Source organism: Physeter macrocephalus, chromosome 8 (genome assembly GCF_002837175.3).
Source record: "Physeter macrocephalus isolate SW-GA chromosome 8, ASM283717v5, whole genome shotgun sequence".
Classification (NCBI taxonomy): Eukaryota; Metazoa; Chordata; class Mammalia; order Artiodactyla; family Physeteridae; genus Physeter; species Physeter macrocephalus.
Window position 1 is genome coordinate 80,111,386 of NC_041221.1, and position 11,462 is coordinate 80,122,847.

Sequence of the window (11,462 nt, forward strand, 5' to 3'; positions counted from 1 at the left end):
TTGCATGACTGGTGAGCACTGGTCTTGCTGATCTATCTCAAGTACCAGCGGGGAATGAGCATTGAGGCCCACGGTGTGATGGTGCGATCAGAAGGAGAGGGGCCAATGGACAACCCCTCAAGTTCCCAGTTTCTCATGGGTAGAGCATGAGCCCACTCACCTCCTCCTAAGACCCCAGAGTTGGGACCATGGAAGGTGTAAGATTGGAGGTGGCAGGCTTGTCAAGGACCACCGAGGCATGAAGCAGAGGGGCTCTGGGTGCAGAGGAATGTGTGGGGGGAGGCTTCAGACCTGGAGTCACCAGATCTCTCAAAGCCTTCTTCCTGGGTTTGGGCTTGAATTCCTTAAGAGCCTCCACCTATGTCTCTCAGAGACAACAAGCTCCACCTGGAGTGCAGATGACGCCTTCACCTCAGGAAACAACTTTTCCCTTTCTCTCCTCCCGCTCCATGCACTGGAAGGGTCCACCATGGATGAAGGTGGGCTTCTGTTAGAGAACAGGGCATTCCCCTCCATCACTCACATGCACAAACACACAAATCCACACACAAGTCACCAGGCCGTGAGCCTCATGTGTGCTGAGAGGAGGGGGAGAGTTTTGGATCAAACTTGAAGCTTTCAAATGAATCAGGATCTGTGGAGATGGAATCTGACTGGCAGTTTGGATTCGATGGTCTCTCCTCATCCAATCAACCGTGGTTAGGGGTGGGTCATCTAAGCTAATAATGGCTCCCGGGTAGCCACCCTGTGGAAGAGGGGGTCAGATCTAAGACAGGCAGAGACGGTGAGCGTGGCTGACACCTCAAATGTTGTCCTCCACGGTTGCTTTTCTTCCCGACTGGAAACTGGGAGACATGAAAATACTGAGCTTCTGAGAGGCTGAAGGATACTGCAGGTAGCGAGGAATGAATAAAGATGCAACAGAGAAAGGGAACTCAGAGACACTCCCCTATCTAAACCCAGCCAGCCCTAAACCCAGCCTTGAGCCAGCTTACTTCTGCTTGATTAGTTTTCTTCCCGTAACTTCCACATTTTTCACTGCAGGTTTCATGGTTCATTATTTACTTTACTGATATGCCCCCACAGAAATCATCTTTGACTAATATATTACCAGAACAACATATTACTATATTACAAACAGAAGAGAGAAAAAACCTCACAGAGGCAATCAAATGTCTGGAAGAACATTGAGAAGTTTAGAAAAACTAAAAAATGATTGCTAAGACACATGATAAGAAACATGGGGGAAAAAATGTATAAATACCTTAAGGGGATAGGACAAAAAACTGGAATTCTGTCTGTCACGTCGTATACCTGGAAAATGAGGGTGATACATAGCACCATCATGAAACATATGTATTATTACAGAAAAGTGTCTCCAGGTGACTGCCCACCTGTTGGAAGCATGTGACTGTCAACATGAATCAGAGCTGTGGAAATTAACCACTGGGTACTTCGTGGGCAGAAATATGTTTTAGAGAGAAAGACTGTAGCCTTGGATTTGTGGGTAGGAGTAGGTGTGCTGAGAATGAAAAACAGAACTAGGAAAGAGAACAAAACAAATGCCTGATTCTTCTCTTGTACAATTCAGTAGCTGGGCTTAAGTTTTCCAACAGGACAAGAGATGGAAAGTACCAAAATCACCCAAAGTACTAACTCAACCTAAAGAATGGTTTAAAAGAATTTTGCATGTGAAGGGAAGTATAATTAGAACTGATGACATTTATTTTAAAGGAAACTTTATATTTCCTTAAGCGCACTCAGGACTGGATTAATGGAACCAGGTAGAGTGATTAATTAACAAGTCTGCTCTCCAGTATCTAGGCTTTATTTACTTTTCCAAATTTTAATAACCCAATATCCTTTTGAATGATTAAGAGCAAGGAATAGGATCCAGGTCAATGTAATGAGTATGTTAAAATAACCAAAGCTTAAGCAATAAAGGATGTGGGATCCCAGCAATGCTGTTTTGCAATAAGGCGCACAATCCCAGACGTCACTTCTTCTCACTTTCAACACTCCCACCAACACACTGTAGATGTTGTCCCTGGAGACAATCATCAGAGCAGTGAAAGTAGAGGCAGGGAGAGGGGAGCAAACAGAAAGGGATCCTAGGAGAGACCTGGATCTGGAACTTGGACTGTTCACCTTAGAAAGGGGAAGAATTGCCCCCTTTGGACCGCCATACCAGCCCCCAAATTGGCACAAGAAAAATTCTCTAACAATAATATATCCTCCATTGTCCTTTAAACTCTCATCTCAACAAGATACGGTATCATTGGTTGCCCATTCCCACCTGGGAATTCTCAAAAATGTGAAATACTTTTCCCACTAGATCCACATATTTCTAAGGAATTTGTGGATTTCCTGGAACTATTTTGTATAATTTAAAAGGAGCCTACCATAATTCTCACCCTGAAGACTCTGCTGAAAAAACAATTGATGGGAAAATGTTCGAATACTCGGGAAGCTTTCTAAAAGTGAGATCTATGACTTCACTGAATAGTAGAATGGAGAAAGAAATATTTTTAAAGGTATTTAGCATTAGAACGTACTAAATATTGTAACTAAAATTGTACCTTTGAGAATAACCTGTTCTGCTCACAATGTAATTCTTTTTTTTACAGATAGAGTGGTGTATTAAAATATTTGTTATTTGTGCATTCATTTGTTGACTCAGTAGCACTTATTGAGTGTCTACCCTTAAGTGCAGACACCACGCCAGGTGCTGGAGTGGAAGGGTCAATCAAAAGAGTGATAAAAATAACTGCCATTTCCTGAGTGTTTATTATACGACTATCTCCTTGAGCCCCACAATAACACTAGGAATTACATATTATTATTATTATTATTTTTTTTTGTGTGTGTGTGTGTGGTATGCGGGCCTCCTTCTGCTGTGGCCTCGCCCGTTGCGGAGCACAGGCTCTGGACGCGCAGGCTCTTCCTGCAGTAAGCTAATTAGTTTAAAATTAATTTCAAAATCTCTAGCAGCCAGTACATTCTTGGCACATGGTAGACTCTTAATAAATACTTTCTAAATGAATTGAAAGTGAATCACCAAATTTGTGTTTTACTTTCAGTTGTTTTTAAAAGTGTGTTACCTACTTACTCTGTTTGGAAGATGTGATTATAAATAATCATAATCTTACCATTGCTTGTAAATATTGTGTTGGTCTCCCGTAAGACTCTTACTACGGTTGTCAGTTGTGAGGCTCCTGGACAAATAGATTCCGAGAATAAATTGCATATTTTGGAAGTTTATACGGTGTAATTCTGGAGACTAATATTCCTTTCCCTCTACAGAGTATTCATATTTTGGTCTTGACTGAAGTTGCCGGAGCTTTACAGCTGATTTAAATTGAGCATTTTTTTTAATGTCATTTGTAGCAACATGGATGGACATAGAGATTATCATACTAAGTGAAGTAAGTCAGAGAGAGAAAGACAAATATCATATGAGATCACTTATATGTGGAATCTAAAAAAAATGATACAAATGAACTTATCTACGAAACAGAAACAGACACACAGACGGAGAGAACAGACTTGTGGTTGCCAAGGTGGAGGGGGAGTGAGGGATGGATGGATTGGGAGTTTGAGGTTAGCAGATGTAAACTAGTATATATAGAATGGATAAACAAGGCCCTGCTGTACAGCACAGGTAGCTCTATTCAATATCCTGTGATAAATCATAATGGAAAAGAATATGAAAAAGAATATATATAGATGTATAACTGAATCACTTTGCTGTATGTCAGAAAGTAACACAGCACTGTAAATCAACTATACTTCAATAAAATAAATTTAAAAATAATAAACTTTTAAAATATTGAGCATTTTTTAAAAAACAAAAAACACTACTTGCTGTAAGAGAGAAGGACTAGGTAGAGGGTGTGGTATAAGGACACCTGGTCTCATCCCAGGGGTGCTATGGGCTAGTGGTATGACCATTGTAACGTACACCTCGGAACCTAATTCTGAAATAGGTTCAGAATGAATGGTCTTCCAACTGTGATGTGACTCCAAGACTTTTCTCTTCCGTACACAGACAGAGGTCGTTCCAAGGAAATCAGTTTCAGATCGTCACCTTGCGTTTGAAAGGACTGTTTTATACAATTACTCTGCCTGAAAACACACCTGTTGTCCAGGTGTTTATGGGTTCTCCTCCTACCTTTCCTCTAATAATCACTGCCCACGTCAAAAAATTTTTTAAAAAGCACACCTTTCACTCATCCCAAATCTTCCTGCATTGCATTGTAAAACCCGAAATTGTCCTGAGAAGTCAAAACATCTGAAGCCCCAAACACAAGGAGATTCCTAAATACTGGTGTTGGGAAAGTAAATGACTTTAACGGTTTTTTTTTTTTTTTTTGCCGCACTGCCTGGCGTGCAGGATCTTAGTTCCCCGGCCAGGAATCAAACCCGTGCCCCCTGAAGTGGAAGCATGGATTCTTAACCACTGGACCACCAGAGAAGTCCTAATGGTTGATTACTCTTTTCTGCAAGTCAGCTGGTTGCTAATTCTTTGCCATCGATGTAACCGAAGTAGGACATGTTAGCTAATAGGGCATTAATAATAGTTCCTGGTAATATATCATTATATAATTTCTGATGTAAAACTTGGAAAGAGTCCAGGAGATTAATAGTGCTATAACAAAATATTCTTCTTTCCCATCTGCTTATTTATTTGAATAAGGTTTCTCAGAACTAACATTTATAAAAAAGTAAGTAGGCATAGAATTGATGCTAAACTCTGCCTCATCCTGGCAATAAATAATATTCAAACATTCATAAGTAAACTAATTGAAAGCAGTTCAACTCATCTAATTAAGAAATGTGTTTCTAATAACATTTTACTTTTCATAATTACTTTTTGTAATCAAAATTTGTCATATATTTATTTGTTTGATCATATGTGTAATAATAATAATACGGCAGGCGGACGCGCAACCGCTGCGCCACCAGGGAAGCCCTAGGAATTACATATTATTATTTACATTTTCCAGAAGAGGACACTGAAGCTTGCCTAAAGCCACCTAAACCAAAAAGAGGAGCAAGAGTTAAGCCAGCGGTGGCCCCGGCGTCTGCTGCTCTTAATCACCATGTGCATGCCTTCCTGCAGTAAGCTAATTAGTTTAAAATTAATTTCAAAATCTCTAGCAGCCAGTACATTCTTGGCACATGGTAGACTCTTAATAAATACTTTCTAAATGAATTGAAAGTGAATCACCAAATTTGTGTTTTACTTTCAGTTGTTTTTAAAAGTGTGTTACCTACTTACTCTGTTTGGAAGATGTGATTATAAATAATCATAATCTTACCATTGCTTGTAAATATTGTGTTGGTCTCCCGTAAGACTCTTACTACGGTTGTCAGTTGTGAGGCTCCTGGACAAATAGATTCCGAGAATAAATTGCATATTTTGGAAGTTTATACGGTGTAATTCTGGAGACTAATATTCCTTTCCCTCTACAGAGTATTCATATTTTGGTCTTGACTGAAGTTGCTGGAGCTTTACAGCTGATTTAAATTGAGCATTTTTTTTAATGTCATTTGTAGCAACATGGATGGACATAGAGATTATCATACTAAGTGAAGTAAGTCAGAGAGAGAAAGACAAATATCATATGAGATCACTTATATGTGGAATCTAAAAAAAATGATACAAATGAACTTATCTACGAAACAGAAACAGACACACAGACGGAGAGAACAGACTTGTGGTTGCCAAGGTGGAGGGGGAGTGAGGGATGGATGGATTGGGAGTTTGAGGTTAGCAGATGTAAACTAGTATATATAGAATGGATAAACAAGGCCCTGCTGTACAGCACAGGTAGCTCTATTCAATATCCTGTGATAAATCATAATGGAAAAGAATATGAAAAAGAATATATATAGATGTATAACTGAATCACTTTGCTGTATGTCAGAAAGTAACACAGCACTGTAAATCAACTATACTTCAATAAAATAAATTTAAAAATAATAAACTTTTAAAATATTGAGCATTTTTTAAAAAACAAAAAACACTACTTGCTGTAAGAGAGAAGGACTAGGTAGAGGGTGTGGTATAAGGACACCTGGTCTCATCCCAGGGGTGCTATGGGCTAGTGGTATGACCATTGTAACGTACACCTCGGAACCTAATTCTGAAATAGGTTCAGAATGAATGGTCTTCCAACTGTGATGTGACTCCAAGACTTTTCTCTTCCGTACACAGACAGAGGTCGTTCCAAGGAAATCAGTTTCAGATCGTCACCTTGCGTTTGAAAGGACTGTTTTATACAATTACTCTGCCTGAAAACACACCTGTTGTCCAGGTGTTTATGGGTTCTCCTCCTACCTTTCCTCTAATAATCACTGCCCACGTCAAAAAATTTTTTAAAAAGCACACCTTTCACTCATCCCAAATCTTCCTGCATTGCATTGTAAAACCCGAAATTGTCCTGAGAAGTCAAAACATCTGAAGCCCCAAACACAAGGAGATTCCTAAATACTGGTGTTGGGAAAGTAAATGACTTTAACGGTTGACTTTTTTTTTTTTTTTTTGCCGCACTGCCTGGCGTGCAGGATCTTAGTTCCCCGGCCAGGAATCAAACCCGTGCCCCCTGAAGTGGAAGCATGGATTCTTAACCACTGGACCACCAGAGAAGTCCTAATGGTTGATTACTCTTTTCTGCAAGTCAGCTGGTTGCTAATTCTTTGCCATCGATGTAACCGAAGTAGGACATGTTAGCTAATAGGGCATTAATAATAGTTCCTGGTAATATATCATTATATAATTTCTGATGTAAAACTTGGAAAGAGTCCAGGAGATTAATAGTGCTATAACAAAATATTCTTCTTTCCCATCTGCTTATTTATTTGAATAAGGTTTCTCAGAACTAACATTTATAAAAAAGTAAGTAGGCATAGAATTGATGCTAAACTCTGCCTCATCCTGGCAATAAATAATATTCAAACATTCATAAGTAAACTAATTGAAAGCAGTTCAACTCATCTAATTAAGAAATGTGCCCCGCAACGGAAGAGGCCCCAACAGTGAGAGGCCCGCGTACCACAAAAAAAAAAAAAAAAAAAAAAAAAAAACTCAATCTAGAAGAAATGTTAAATATTTTGAGCTTGTTATCACAACAAAAACTTTACAAATTTACATTTAAATGTATATATATATTTTGTTATATAAAAGTTTGATGGGTCTATCTACAGAAGACTTTCAGACATGAAAATATAGGACATTGAGGGGGGAGAAGGAGTAGAATGAGAATACAGATTTAAGGAAGAAAAATGAACATTATAATATTTTCTACCATTAAAGAAGGGTTCATTAATGTATTTCTAAAAGGGATAAAAACAGGAATCAAATTGATTTGCTATTTTGCTTCCAATTAATACAGTTGGCTTTTTAAAATCTCAGTTTACACTAAGTCAGTAATGACATCATTTGCAAATATTTAAACTTATGATTTAAAAAAAAAACTTGAAAATGTGTGAGAGTGTCAACTCTTGTTTTGTTTTTAAATTGTTTGGGGAGTTAATACAGCAAAAAAGCTTGAAAGCTGCTGTATCGCGGATCTGAGTCCCACACAAACTCTAAAGAACCTGGCTCTACTATTTTGAAAATTCTAGTCAAAGAAATGTACACATCGTGATAGCAGGTAAAAACTACCATTTCAGAAAATTATCCTATTAGCAAAATTAGTGCTCCTAACACTTTCTATGCCATCACGCTTAATTAAAATGGGTCTTATGAAAAATCAACATTCATAAATACCAAGAACAAATTCGAGAGATTGATATTAAATCCCATGTTACATTTAAATTGATATTAAATGCAACATTCATTCACTCATTCATTCAACAAATTGTTGAGCCCCTCTCCTAGGCCAAACCTGTGGGAGGCTCTGGGAGCACAGCCTCAGCAAAACAGTCAGGGGGTAGAGCCAGCTCACCTGGCAGTGGGGGAAGGCCATCTGGACACAGGGAGACACAGAACTAAGGTAAGTTCGGGTTGTGGCTTGTGCTGAGGAAAATGAGAACCAAGGGAAGTGATAATGAGTAATTGAGGAGTGGAGTTGAGGGGCATTGACTCTGATCTAATGCAGCTTAAGTTTCAGGACTCTTCATCTTCTCAGGCCCAGTCCAAGACCCCCAGAGGGACTGTGATGCTAGGCTAGCGTGAAGAGATGCGAACACACACACCACACACACGCACATACCACACACCCCGAAACAAAAACGCTTGAAATGCCCTAAAGTCTTAGAGCCCATATATGAAAAAAAAACCTAATCGAGATTTCTTGAATTTTGACGGCAATCCTAAAACTTTACATGGCACTACCAATAATGAGTAGTGAAAGCAAAGGACAACTTTTCTGTACTATCAATCATAAAAACACATTTCAATCAATGTACTCTACCGAAGACTGAATTATCTTTTTTACCCACTGCCTAGAAAATATCACACCATCGCTGTCTTATAAAGAGGTGACCAAAGAGCATATACAGAAAATGGCAGGGTAAAAACTTTTTATGTCAGGCAGTTAATTAATAAAAATATGTGCTCTTTTTCAGGCTTTTCTGATGATTGGGGTATGTGTCAACTTTTTTGGTTTTGTCCTTTGTTGTGATTTTTTTTTCTAAGTAAGTGTTTAGTTTTGTATGAATTTTTATATTCATAATTTTGTATTCTCTTTCTCAAATTCAGGGCTAACAAAACCTGTCCGGTCCCTGGGTGGAGCTACTTTAGATGGAAGGATCTGGAAAGTCCTGTTTGAGTTGCTGACAGTGGAACAGAAACCTGAATGAGGATGGCATTCCAGGAAGAAATAACAAGTGACAAGGCTTTGGAGGGAGACGATCTTGTCTTCTTGAGAAGCCCGGAGTGGCTGGGCAGAAAGGTGGGCAGCAACCAGCTCCTTCAGGGCCTTGGAGGCTCAGGAAGAAGATTGATTCATTCTAAATGCAACCAAATGACCATCTGATTCATATTTAAACCCAGCAGCATCAATGTAAAAATATGTAGACTATTTAAAATAGTCTAAAGCCCTAACATATTGGGTTGGCCAAAAAGTTCATTTGGGTTTATCCAAATCTTACAGAAAAACACGAACGAACTTTTTGGTCAACCCAATATATATATTAAAACATCTTCCCATCCATAAAAGATAGAAATCATTACCTTCTGCGTGAAAAGCTACTGCCCCTCAGTGGTAAAAGAAGAAATATTCAGAATAACATGATTTCTAGGCTAAAGTAAAACAAAAATTCATCAGTGGTGATACATTTTTTTTTCACTAAACAATAAACCAAAATACCCAATTTTTATAAAATAAGAATTCTAAGGCCACAGAGTTAACATGTAATTTTCAAGTAAACCTGAGAATACTAAGCTCACAAACTAATTACTAATGAGGAACACACATAGGGAGAGCTCTTTACAATGGGCTTTAGTGTCTTTTTAAAAAATTTTTATTCAAACAGAAAGTCACAAAAATTATAATCATCCTCATCAATTCACTCAGTCCCATGTAATTAATAATTTTTTTTCATCTTGATCTTTTGTTAGCACTTTTATGAATTCATCAGTTTTCCATTAGAGTTCTGAAAATGCTTATTCATTCAGTTCGGCAATATAGTCAGTTACCAGAACTCTGTGCTTGTCAGAGTCTTTTCCATGAATTCCTTGAAGATGAAAGCCTTTTATAGGAACACTTTTGTGAAAGCATCAGAGTACACCCAGAACTGTCTGTAAATGACAAAATACTTAAAAATGACCACGGTTAAAGATTTGATGAAAGTTCATAATAATGCAATTGACAAGGAAATTTAGTTATTTCTGAGATATACATTTTAAATAACTAGAATTATGACTTATTATACCAGAACATTTAAGATTTTTAGAAATTTCATGTAATGTCTTGATTGTTACTTCCTTTCTTCCTTCCTTCATCTCTACATGTTACCTTCCCCACTTCCTCCCTCCCCCACCTTCATTCCTTCCATACTTCTTTTCTTCCTTCCACAAGTGTGTATGAGCACCTGCTTCATACTCTGCATGTGTACAGAGGTAACCAAGACAGACGTTAACTTGAGGCTTAGAAAGGAAAACAGACATCAAACAAATAATGTATTAATTGCAATTGCAGTGTTTACTACTGAAAGAGAAGTTTCTGACGCCATGAGAGCTTCTACCAGGGGACTACATTAGGCTGGGGAGGTAGCAAAGGTCACCTTGATGAAGTGGCCTTGAAGTTGATGGCTCAAGAACCACCAGGAATTAGGGAGGTAAAGGTGGAGGGGAGGAGTGTTCCAGGCAGAGCATCTGCAAAGGCCATGAGATGGGAAGGAGAATTTTGTTTGAGGAACTGAAAGAAGACTAAGCCACGAGGGAGAGGGGCCGCGGATGACGCAGGGGAGGGAGATCGGGGTCCTGTGATGAAGCACCTTGCAGGCCATGAGAAGGATTTGGACTTAATCCTAACAGCAATGGGAAAATGGTGAAGGGTTAAATAAGTGAGTCAAAGGAGACTTTTTGTGTTGTGAGGGACAGAAACCATAGTTCCCTATTACCTACCCACCCAGTTCCCTGAACCAGAGGCAGCCAATATTCCTAGGGTTTTATGAGTCCATTCAGGAATAGCTATGCATATACATGCAAATATGTCTGTTTATATTATCATCACTTAAATAATTTATGGTTGCATACTGCATACACCGACCGCCTTGAATCTTGTTTTTCTAACTTAACAATATATCTTAGCAATCATCCCCCATCAGTAGATACAGAGCTGCCTCATTCTTTTTTTCCTCTGGACTAGATTATCTGTTGCACGCATGTACCCTTCCTTATTTAACTAGTTTCCTACTGGTGGACATTTAGGTCCTTTCAAGGCTTTTGCTACTGCAAACAAGACCACAGTGAATGTTCCTACTTGTATCATTGCCACCTGTGGGAGAATATCTGTCAGATAAATTCCTAGAAGTAGAATTCCTAGATCAAAGAGTATGTTCATTTGGAATTTTGATAGGTATCGCCAAAATGCCTTCCCTAGAAGCAATATTAGTATACACAACTAACAAAGTGTTGATCCTACGTGCACAACATATACAAGGATAGGGCAGGTGAAAAAGTGGTATCTCTGTAGAGTTTTAATTTGTACTTCTTTTATTAAGAGTGAGCTTGGGCATCTTTTGATCTGATTAAGAGCTAGTGCTTGTGATGAATTAAAAATTGTCTTATTAGGCAGAGAGCCGAACAGGCCTAGAGCTAAAAATGATGTTTCATTTGTTCAACAAATAGCCTTTGAAAAACAATTCTGCACTAGGCACACTCATACCATAGGCACTGATAAATCTAAGATGGGTGAGACATCTGGGTCCTGAACCAGATGAGCACAAGTCTAATGAGGGATGTGGAAACATACAATTAAATATAATACGCTAGTTTTTAAAAAGAGGAA